Here is a 12,343-nt window from a genome sequence, read left to right as displayed (position 1 = left end):
GGGGGCAGAACTGGAGAAGGCAGCAGAGTCTCTCTCCATGAGACGGGGTTGTTATTTCTGTGGCTTGTTTCTATATTTCTATCCTAAAGAAAAATTGCTATGTTTACACAGTTATAGAACCATTGGAAGTGTGACTTATGGCTTTATAATTTCTGTAGCTAATTTCATATACGATGAAGTTTCAGAGACAATTTAATTCCTTTCCTCCTCTGAGACAAGAATTTTAAGTTGTTGCAGGGGAGTAAAGAGTGCATTATAACTTGGGGGGATGTTGTATTCTGTCTCCCACAAGGGATCTTATTCAATACGTGTCAATAATTATCTGCTGACTGAACCAATGCCCTGGACTCTGGTCACTGCTCTGTTCCTGCTGGTCTACCTGTAACCTTTGCAGCCTGGTATTCAAGGTCATTGATGAGCTGACCCCAACCTCCCTTTACAGGTCCATCCCCTACCCCTTTATGCTGTGCGTCTCTCACTGATGGCAAGCTGGGCCGCTGGGAGGGCGGTTCTTGGCTCCATGGGCTGGAAGAACTTGTTTGCACGGGGAATGTCAGGGTTACCTTTAGGAGAGTTTCAGGATGAGACAGCTAAGGAACTGCATAGATAGGACGGACATTCCAGAGACACTCTGACACGAGGTATGAAATGAACAACCCATCCTCAAAACAGACCTGAAGACCAAATGTAATGGTGCCGAGGGACACAGCTCTTGAGACAGCTACTCCATGCAGCCAAAGCGCATGCACTGGCTGCAATCCTAACATGCTCAGTTTGGGAGTCCCCATCCTCACATGAGGAAGGTGACAAGAAAAACTGCTACCCTGGTCCTGATGGTCCAGCAAGAGCAAGACAAGAAAAGAGCTAATATTTTTTGAGCATCAAAATATTGAGTTTAATATGCAGCTCATGAAACCTCACTTGCCGAGGCAGGGGAAAGTTCTGTCTGTGCTCAGTCAGCCCTGTTGCACTTGACTCCCCTAGTCCTGGTTGCTCTGTGTTGTACTCACCTATTTCTATGACAAATTTCCCCAAGAAATCAACAGCCCCTTAAGGATAAGTGATTTCCCAAATATGGTGTTTGACACAGGAATGAATGAATGAATGAAATCTATACTAGGTGCATACACCTTTTTACCACTAGATGGCAAATATTCACTGGAAAGTCTGGCACTAACGGGTCTCAGAAACAGCCCTGTGAAAATGACATAAGTTTTTCAGTAAACGGGGTAGTCCATACAGGGTGAGATTTTTCAGGGCTGCCTATTTCTCTTCTCTTTCAGCAGAGAGGAAACCAAGCACTGGAAGTCAGGAGTTCAGGCTGCAGATCTGTGCTGCCACTAGCATTTGGGCAAGTAACATATATTTCCTGAGCCCCTGTTTTCTCATCTAAAACAAACAAGCAAACACCAGACTGCGGTGACTTTAGATAAACACGTATTAACATCTATGGTACCTCAGACCCTGACTTGGGTGCTGGGGATAAAGACGTGACTCAGAAATGGTGCTTGTCTCCAAAAGAGTGCTTCTCAACTCTGAGGTGAAAGACCAGTGTATGCTGTCATTTAAAAAATATCCAATCTATTGCAGACTGTATTTTGGTAAAATATAATTAAAGTGTAATAGTAAAAACAATAAAAGAAAAAGTAAAATTCAAGTGCTGACATTTCTATTATTAGATCCGGGGACATTGTTAAGTTGCCATTTCTAAGTGCCTATTTTTAACTTCTGGACTTAGCACTTCACGGACTAGTTGCAAATGGCCTGTGGGCAGGCACCAGCCCACAGACCACACTCTGTGTAACACTCATGAGGGCGGCTCGCACCAGAGTCCCGTGAATATGGGACAATCCACAGACAAGGTTCTCTCTTCGGCGGGTATTAAACCCTGAAAGCCTGTAGACACACTGCCTGGTCGTTTCGAAGGTGGAGAGGGGGTGGTTGTGATCTCTCCTGGGGCCTTTCTGGAGAACGTTCTGGCCAGTCCTTTCTGATCCTTTAAGATATCAGACCTTCCAAGGCCAAGTGGCTGCCAACTACCAGAAGGGCCTTTGGGCGCCTTTCAGCCATTCCCATGCTGTCTGGACTTCCAAGCTCTTCCTGTTTGTGGCCTCACCCCTCAGACCTAAGCCAAGTACCAACGTTGCCTTTGCTTTCTTCCTGGCCACAATTCATACTCCTTCCCCGAGCAAACTGCTTTGGACCACCTGGATTATAAATCCCTGCCTCTGATCAGCCTGGCCCCTGGGACCAGGTCCTAACTGGGGGTTTGCAGGGCACACTGGCACCATATTGGCCTGACTCCGTGAGCAAAGTCTAGACAGCTCTGTTGGTCACTGGGATGAGAACATTCCACCAAGAACACATAATGTGTTTCCTCATGTGGTGTCTTCTAAAGATTCCCAAGCTTGGGTGTTTGGCTTACTTCAACTCTGAAATAATCAGTTTTTGAATAGATAACTGCAAAAACATGGCACAACATTCAAAGGGCACCAAAAGCAATATAATGGAGATCTCAACCCCTATTCGTATTCTTATGCACCCTTCAAGAGATGTATGCATACGTCTTCAAAAGATAATACAAATGGAACACACTATAAATATTCTGCTCACCTTCTCATTTTTAAAAATATGTTCTTATTGATTTCAGAGAGGAAGGGAGAGGGAGAGATAGAAACATCAAAGATGAGAGAATCATTGATTGGCTGCCTCCTGCACGCCCCCTACTTGGGATCTAGATGGAAACCTGGGCATGTGGCCTGAGCAGGAATCAACCATGATTCATGGGTCAATACTCAACCACTGAGTCAGAGAAATGTACCCTCCACAGAGTTGTATCCATCTGTGCTGCCACAACTGGCATATTGAAGTGTCTGTTTTCCTACATCTGTCAACTGTAGCTCTGTGAATGAATTTGCATTTCTGTAATTGTAAATAAAGTTGAGCATCTTTTAAACTATCTAAAAGCCACATAATTTCTTTTTCTGAGAACTTTCCATGTATTTTGATCATTTTTTTTCTATTGGTTTATTGGTCTTTTAAAATTGACACATAAGTGCTCTTTATATACTAAAGAACTTAGCCCTTTGGTGACTGTAAGAGCTACAAATATTTTTCTCCCACTTTGTCCTTCATCTTTAAAAACTTTAAGGAATCTTTCCCATAATTAAAAACTGGTTTTTAGCTTACTTTTATCAGTCTTTTCTTTTAGGGCCTCTGGATTGTGTAACATGCTTAGAAGGGACTTTGTTCTAGATTATAAAAATGATTCTCTCATGTTTTCTTCTAATGCTTTTACATCTTCATTTTCAAATATTTAAATCTTTTATATATTTGGAGTTTATTTTGGTTTAAGAATTGAGGTATGAAGCAAACTGGTTTTCTTGTGGCTTCCAGTTGTGTCATTATCATTTATTAAACAATCAATTTTCCCCCAACTGATTGAAGTTACACTTTTTTCATATACTTAATTTAAGATGAATTTGAGGCTATGACTCTGTCTATTCATGCTCTAGTTTCACACAGTTTTATTTAATGAAGTTTTAATATCTGGTTTAGCTAGTCTCTTCCCTACACCCCCCAAATCATTATTCTCTTTAAGCCATTTTCTGACTATTCTTGACTATGTAGCTCTTCCATAGAATTAGTCTGTATAATTAAAAACTTATTTGGCATTTTTGGGGGTAGCACTTGAAGTTTAAAAATTAAATTTGGGGTATTGGTCTTTTTGTAGTAGTCCATTTCTTATCAAAGTTTTCTTTGTTTATTTAAATAACATTCTTGTACATGTACAAATAGTACAAAAAGGCAGATGGTGAAATGTGGACACACATTTCAGTTCTAACCCTTGGTCTAGAGACAATTTCATAGAAACATTCTATGCATATAAAATTTTATATGTGCACATAATATTTTGACTCTCACCCACCTACCTTTTTTTCCCTACATGGCAGAAAGCTAGAGGTACTGTTTTGCTTTCCAGTATATACAGATCTGCCTTATCCCTCTTAATAGTTGCATGGCATTTAACTATATAAAAGCAGCCAGTCCTCTATTGATAAAATTTCTTCTTTCCATCTCTTATTTGTATAAGCAATGTTATAATAAATCTCCTTCCTCATACACCTTTGTGTGAGACTATTTCCAGAAGACAAATTCCTAAATAGAGAATTATTATGTTGAGGTATAAATAAAATGTTCAAACGGTAATGTAAATCTACTCAACACTGCATAAATGTACACTTACAAACAATTAAGATGATAGATATTGCATTCCGTGTTTTGCTACAATAAAACAAGAAAATGTACCATTTTGATAGCTATTGCCAAACTGCCCTCTACATCTTAAGGCAATTTATTAATTATTCCCCATTTACATTTGCCTTCGGTCTGCAATTTTTTGGCTCAGTTGCTGTAAAAATAGGTTCTTGTGTGAGTTAAGTGATCCATAAGTTTTGAATAAAATTGTCCCCCATTTCCCTCAGACAGAGATTCTCAGGAAAATTCCCCGATTTGGTGATGCTTCGGTGCAGAACTGGGGAGGCCAGAAACGGCTGGGAAGAGGCAGACCAGTTTTATGAAAGAACAGGCGTTACTGAATCGCTTTGGCTGCTTGTCCTACTGTGATTTTGATTTGTTTGAAGACTCAACTGAAAGCAAACAAGAGGTTTCATGGGACTCAAATCACACCTTCCAAATGATGTTCTAATTTCTGTCTCATGTCTGTGACTGAGAATCTTTAAGTCCTTTCCTACCCCATTCCTAGTATCATGTTGTTTCTATCAAACACAAGTGCCCACTTATATGTACTCCATGGAGTTAAACCTTGAATGAGATGGGGAAGGACAAAGGAGGATGGACAATGATGTTAATGTAACACAGATAAAACTGGGCACTCCTTGGGGCTGTATGCAGCAGTGTGACAAATCTAAAAAAAATGTATCCAATCTGACTCCAAGAAGCCTTGGAAAGTACTGTAGGTCTTTTTTTATTATTAATTTTAAAAAATTGATTCTAGAGAGGAAGGAAGGGGAGTGGGAAAAAGACGGAGAGAGAGAGAGAGATTATTGCCTCCGCATGTGCCCTGACTGGGGATTGAAGCCACAACACAGGTATGTGCCCCGACTGGGAATCTAATCCACAACCTTCAGGTGCACAGGTGATGCTCAACCACTGAGCCATACTGGCCAGGCTGGAACTTTATTTTAATAAGAGCTGGGGTGTGTGTGTGTGTGTGTGTGTGTGTGTGTGTGACTTTCTCAACCAGACAGGGCAGCATGTTATAGTCCATGGAAAACATCAGAAATAAGGCAGTGGTTTTCATTAGAGAAAAGTGAACAAAAGTTTAGAAAATCAATCAGGAAAAGTAAGTTTAGTAGACATATATATCTTCTCTAACTGTTTAAAGATGAGAAAAAAAATCTCAAAGCCTTTCTACCAGTTCCCAAAGTCTTATAAACTGTTTCAACTTTAAAGAAAAAGAACACTTGTTTATTTATTGATTAGTGGACCATAGGTGGTACAATCATCCTACTGGCTGGCTTATACGATCTGCCAAAGGCTTTCTGAAGATAAAACAAGCAATGCCTATATTAGGGTGCACCGTTATCTGACCTCTCACTGGCAGGGAAGCCTTGAATCCGAGAAACCTAAAATCTGGCGTGTTTTATTCTCGTGCATTTTTTTTCATGAGTGAGTGGCCATTCACAGCTCATGGTTTTATGCAAGAGACATTCATGGCTTGCTTGTGGATTAACCAATTCGGATGTTTGTTGAGCAACTACTAGGTATGAGAATGAATTAGGTGCTGGAGATATTTGGTGAGCATCTGGAAACACGAAAGACTGAGCTGATGCAGAAGGTTCTTCCTTTTGCTACAAACATAGAAATGCCAGACAGAATACAACAAGACAGATTTTAACAATACCTAACTGTGTTTAGAAAATGTCTAGATGCCAGGAATGGGGAAGAAAATCTACCCCAGGCCCATGAGCAGGAGCTGGTACATGGTGGCCTGTCTGGACTGTGGACCAGGACATGGGCCCTGGGGCTAGAGGTGGAGGGAATAAAGCCATGCGAGGAGAGAGGGAAAGATCTTGATGGGAGATGAGATGCAGGAAGACATTGCTGCATCAAGTTGGATATTTGAGAGCTACCCTGTTTATGAACAGGATACAAGAAAGCTCTCCATCAGTCACCAGGGAAGGTGGCAGGAAGCTTGGCCTCTGTCCAGACCCCTGAGTAAAATTCACTTTCAAAAAACGGAAGCCCTAGTCTCTCCCATGTATGAGTGCATAATCCATATTTATACTGGCCATGCAGTAGGGCCTTCCCCACTGATAAATGACATAAAAACTCAGGTGGACAGACCAAGATACAATGTCACCCTAAGGAGACACAGAGGACTTCCCCTGAAAAAAAAAGAAAAACACCACTAGAGATCATCAAACAACCCAAAACCAAATGAGGAAACTAGTGATGGGCAGAGAGAGAGAGAGAGAGAGCAAGTTCCATACAAAGGAACATTAGTCCTGAAGACCCCGAGATATTAGAATAATCCAAAGGAGGCAATTAGACATGTTTAAAATTGAAGAGGTAAAAGGAACCGTAATGCAACAGTAGGATGAGTATGAATAGAGGCCATATGGAAGGCCAACAGGTGCCTGCTTTCAGGGGACACCTAGCCTGCTTGGGAGGGGAGGAAACAGCGGTGAAGCCTGGGGGATTCAGAAAATGGCACGTCCAAGAGCGGTCACAGTCCAGTGTCTGCAGTTCCCCATCCGATGCGCAGATGCCCCTGAAGAAAGTATAATTTTTTAAAAATATATTTTATTGATTTTTTTACAGAGAGGAAGGGAGAGGGATAGAGAGTTAGAAACATCGATGAGAGAGAAACATCCATCAGCTGCCTCCTGCACACTCCCTACTGGGGAGGTGCCCGCAACCAAGGTACATGCCCCTGAAGGGAATCAAACCTGGGACCCTTGAGTCCGTAGGCCGACGCTCTATCCACTGAACCAAACCGGTTAGGGCGAAACTATAATTTTTAATAGTTACTTATGTATCTGCCTTCCACCCATTCTGTGAATATTTCATGCTGCGCCACACTCCCCGTCATTCCTCTTGCCACACCAGCCTTCTCTTAGATCTTCAGGCACAATAAGCCCAGTCCTGCTGCAGGGCTTTGCACATGCTGTTGTCACCATCTAGAGCAGGGGTGGGCAAACTTTTTGACTCGAGGGCCACAATGGGTTCTTAAACTGGACCGGAGGGCCGGAACAAAAGCATGGATGGAGTGTGTGTGAACTAATATAAATTCAAAGTAAACTTCATTACATAAAAGGGTACGGTCTTTTTTTTTTTTAGTTTTATTCATTTCAAACGGGCCGGATCCGGCCCGAGGGCCGTAGTTTGCCCACGGCTGAGGAGAATCTCTCCCTTCTGCTTTTCTTTGGGGTCTCAGCTTCATGGCCACTCCTCAGGAAGACCTCCTCTGACCACCTATCTAAAAAGGCCCCTCTCTACCACTGTCCTCTATGTCACCCCTGTTCCTTCGCACTTATAATTTACAATTACTTATTTTTTCCTTGGTCTCCCCTGTTAGAATGTAGACGCCATGAAGGCAGGAAATAAACTGTCACATCATCTCTAAAGACTGGCATTTAGCAGATGTTCAATACATTTATTGAATAAGTAAATTAATACACTTAATTGGGGGTGTGGTAAGACCTGATTCATGTTTTATAAAGTGGCCTGGGACCTAGAGATTTACCTCCAACAATAGCTACTGTGATTAATACCTATGATTACAATTTTCTACTACTAATAGGATTATTAGTTTGTTCATTTGTTTGAAAGCCATCAGCATAAGATTTACTTCCAACTATATCTACTATGAATAATAGGAAGAGGACTGGAGGCAGGGAGATCGGGAGGCTAGTGCAAGAATTTAGGCAAGAGATGAGGATGGCTTAGACGGGGGGCAGTGCTGATGAGGGAGTCGACTGAATGAATTTAAGAGAGAAGGCAGAAGTTGGGGTAGGGGGAGAATCTGATGCCTAGGTTTCTAGGAAGGATAACATGGTGAGTAGGGCACCAGATTTGGGCCAGCAGCCAGCAGAAAACCAGTCAATCAGTCAGTACACATGCTATAAATGTGCACTTGATAAAGTCGAAATGGTCTTAGTGTAACATCTTCATTACCATGAGTACACATCAGCTCACTTTCTGTTCCCGGGTCTACCTACAGGTGTGATCTACCATTTTCTACCGCCACCACCTGCCTTGTGTTGCCCCTTTGTGACCTGCCAGGCTAATGCACAGTGCCCACCAGAGCACATTTGCCTCCATCTCCCCCTAAGAAGTGTGCCCTGTGCCCTTCCCCCCTCTCTCCAGCCACCAGTACCATTATTGCCAATAATGCTGCTGCAATTTTTTATGGATTTTCTTGGTGTTTTATAGTTATATTAACACTAAAATTATACTCAATGATATTATCACAACTTCCCACTACTAATGGGATTATTAGTTTGTTCATTTGTTTGAAAGCCATTAGCATAAGATTTACCTCCAACAATATCTACTGTGATTTTTAATGCCCTTGAAACTTGTAGTGAGTCTATAATACGAGAAGGCTGGTAAGCATATCAATGTCTTTCTTGGGAAGAAAGGGCTTTTTATTTTCATCCTGGTTGGACTCGGGTTCTTTGATAGAGTGATTGGTAGGATGTAAAGTATTAAAGGCTCAGAACACTGTGTTAGTTTGTAGATGTGTTCAAACAAGTTCCCGGTTATTCAGGGCTCATGTTTATATTCTAGGAGGATTCCCACATCTGCTCCTTTTTATGTTGCTTCTTACCTGACTTACATAAAAATATAATAAATTGGGTGTTTGCAGGAACGATAGAACCATGATGTGTTTGGAAGTGATAGGGCCCTGAAATCACTCTATCCAACCGACTTTCTAAGGAGCTGGGAGCTCGATGCATTGTTAGTGTAGCTCTAGCAACAGGCTTACGTCAGAGGCTGGCGAGAGGAGTTTCTCCGTTGGGCAGTTGTGTGGGGCAGGGAAGGTGGATGGGCGGGGCCAGTGTCAGGTATGAGACCCACGGATTCTCAGGCCCCGAACTGTGAAATTCACAGCATTGTCATCGTGAAAATCTTAACAAGTTTTGAACAAGGCAACTGACATTTTCACAAGGCCCTGCAGATTTAATATCTGGTAGTATGTACAGGGTTTGGAGGCAGACAGACTTGAGTTCAAGTTCTGGTATTCTCTAGCTATTGACTGCCTCGGTTTCTTTATCTGTAAAACTGACAATATGTTGTCTTCTCAAACTAGAAGTGAGAGCTAAAGGTACACGTCCAGTATGCAGGGGACCTGAAAGACAGCGATAGATCCTGAGGTGTGCTCAGTGGGATTTTTATCAACATGTGCAGTATCGATAATTAAACTTATGACTATGACTTAATGTCAGAAACACTAGCCAGCTGGGACAAGCAGACGTCGCCTGTGTGGTACAGAAGCCAACCCCGGGTGTGCTGGCTAGTGTTTCTGAACACACTAAGCAAAGAATGTTTTCCGAAGGGGAGCATTCTAAGGCTGAAGGCCCTGTCCATCACTTATCAATCTTTTTGCTGCTATGATACATGACAGATATGTTCACCAGCACAATACGGTCTCAGTGTCTCACATTCATACATGCTTCCTTTTTTTCCAGAAAACTCTCAAGATAGCGAACAAGTGAGACTGGCATTATTATGAAGATGCCCTTGCCTTGGTTATAAATTATTTGCAGGACGAGAACCAAGATGGCGGCATAGGTTAACGCCAGAGTTTGCTGCTTTGAACAACTACTTCAAAAGTGAAACTAAAACACGGAACGGACATCACCCAGAACCACAGGAACGCTGGCTGAGTGGAAGTCCTACAACTAGGAGGAAAGAGAAACGCATACGGACACTCAGAGGAGGCGCAGTGCTGAAGTCAAATTCTGAGGTGCGGAGTGGGCGGAGCGGGCTGGCGGCGGAGGGCGCGGTTGGCGTTGTCAATCGGGAGGGAGTCGCAGACTCTGAGCTCCAGATCCGGGCGAGTCTTTAGGGACCCAGACTCAAACGGGAGAAGCGGGACTGTCTGGCTTCAGTCAGAGCGAGTGCAGCTTTCTCTCCCAGCTTTGCAGCGGGTGCTGGGACTCAGAGAGGCAGAGCCCCTGGGGACAGGACTGAGAGCCGCCATAACTGCTCTCTCCGGCCCACCCTGTTGATCCTGTGCGACCTGCCCTGCCCAAGCCCTGCAGAGAGGCATTTGCCGGACAGCCTCAGGCAAAGGCTAGATTAGCACCTCCCTAGAGGACAGAAGTTCTCTCACTGCTGACACAGCTGATTCTCATAGCCACTTGGCCTGGAGGTCAAACCCTCCCTGGAATTAGCTACAACAATCAAGATTTATCTATAAGACTGCGAACAAAGACCACTAGGGGGTGCACCAAGGAAGCATAACAAAATGCGGAGACAAAGAAACAGGACAAAATTGTCAATGGAAGAAATAGAGTTCAGAACCACACTTTTAAGGTCTCTCAAGAATTGTTTAGAAGCTGCCGATAAACTTAATGAGATCTACACGAAAACTAATAAGACCCTCGATCTTATATTGGGGAACCAACTAGAAATTAAGCACACACGGACTGAAATAACGAATATTATACAGACGCCCGACAGCAGACCAGAGGAGCGCAAGAATCAAGCCAATGATTTGAAATGCGAGGAAGCAAAAAACATCCAACCGGAAAAGCAAAATGAAAAAAGAATCCAAAAATGCGAGGATAGTGTAAGGAGCCTCTGGGACAGCTTCAAGCGTACCAACATCAGAATTATAGGGGTGCCAGAAGATGAGAGAGACCAAGATATTGAAAACCTATTTGAAGAAATAATGACAGAAAACTTCCCCCACCTGGTGAAAGAAATGGACTTACAGGTCCAAGAAGCGCGGAGAACCCCAAACAAAAGGAATCCAAAGAGGACCACACCAAGACACATCATCATTAAAATGCCAAGAGCAAAAGATAAAGAGAGAATCTTAAAAACAGCAAGAGAAAGAAACTCAGTTACCTACAAGGGAATACCCATACGACTGTCAGCTGATTTCTCAACAGAAACTTTGCAGGCCAGAAGGGAGTGGCAAGAAATATTCAAAGTGATGAATACCAAGAACCTACAACCAAGATTACTTTATCCAGCAAAGCTATCATTCAGAATTGAAGGTCAGATAAAGAGCTTCACAGATAAGGAAAAGCTAAAGGAGTTCATCACCACCAAACCAGGATTATATGAAATGCTGAAAGGTATCCTTTAAGAAGAGGAAGAGGAAGAAAAAGGTAAAGATGCAAATTATGAACAACAAATATGCATCTATGAACAAGTGAATCTAAGAATCAAGTGAATAAATAATCTGATGAACAGAATGAACTGTTGATTATAATAGAATCAGGGACATAGAAAGGGAATGGACTGACTATTCTTGGGGGGGAAAGGGGTGTGGGAGATGTGGGAAGAGACTGGACAAAAATCGTGGACCTATGGATGAGGACAGTGGGTGGGGAGTGAGGGCGGAGGGTGGGGCGGGAACTGGGAGGAGGGGAGTTATGGGGGGGGGGGAAAAAAGGAACAAATGTAATAATCTGAACAATAAAGATTTAATTAAAAAAAAAATTATTTGCAAACTTCAGTATTTCAACCATTATTTGTAACACATGGTTTTCCCCATACCACACGACAGAACTTGACAAGCCAGCGTATCACAATTCCAATCCTGAGAACTAGACATATGGATGGATCCTCAGGATCCCAAATAGGGAACTTCCCTCCCACCCCCATGACAAGTGGAACCGACTGGGACCAATAGGAGCCCGCCGTGACTTTGCCGATGTGCGTGGCTGTGCTATGGCCTGAATAAGTAATGCCAGTTACCAGGCAGGACAGCCAGAGTCAGAGGAACACTGAGCAGTTGGTCAGATAGACTTGTGATGAATACATGACAAGCAATCTTAAAACATCTGGTTAAACATTATTTTTTCCAAGAATGGAGAAAAGGCTTTAAATTGAATTCATAAGAAACATAAGCTGATTCCTGGGCATTTTGGGACTTTGGTCCAAAAGGATTTCTCAGGGGATTAAAGTAGGAGTCAGGGTGACCTTTGTTGCATTCAATTTAGGGTGTGTGGGGGCCGGGAGTCCAGATGTGTGACTTCCAGGGGAAGCACCTCAGCTGCACTCAGCTTCCTTCGCTGCTCAGGTCTGTGGGCACATGCACATCGGGAGACATGAGCCCAGTGTCTCTGGGGCCTCC

General features: G+C 42.9%; 1 protein-coding gene across 3 annotated transcripts in view; it reads right to left on the bottom strand.

The window, feature by feature from the left end:
* Nucleotides 1-12,343, bottom strand: part of SPON1 (spondin 1) — a 258,257-nt gene that overhangs the window by 93,444 nt on the left and 152,470 nt on the right. The gene's annotated exons all lie outside the window — the stretch shown is intronic.

Source organism: Myotis daubentonii, chromosome 9, assembly GCF_963259705.1.
Source record: "Myotis daubentonii chromosome 9, mMyoDau2.1, whole genome shotgun sequence".
In the NCBI taxonomy this organism is placed as follows: Eukaryota; Metazoa; Chordata; class Mammalia; order Chiroptera; family Vespertilionidae; genus Myotis; species Myotis daubentonii.
Note: the sequence above shows the minus strand (reverse complement) of the source record. Positions and strands in the feature narration are given on the sequence as shown.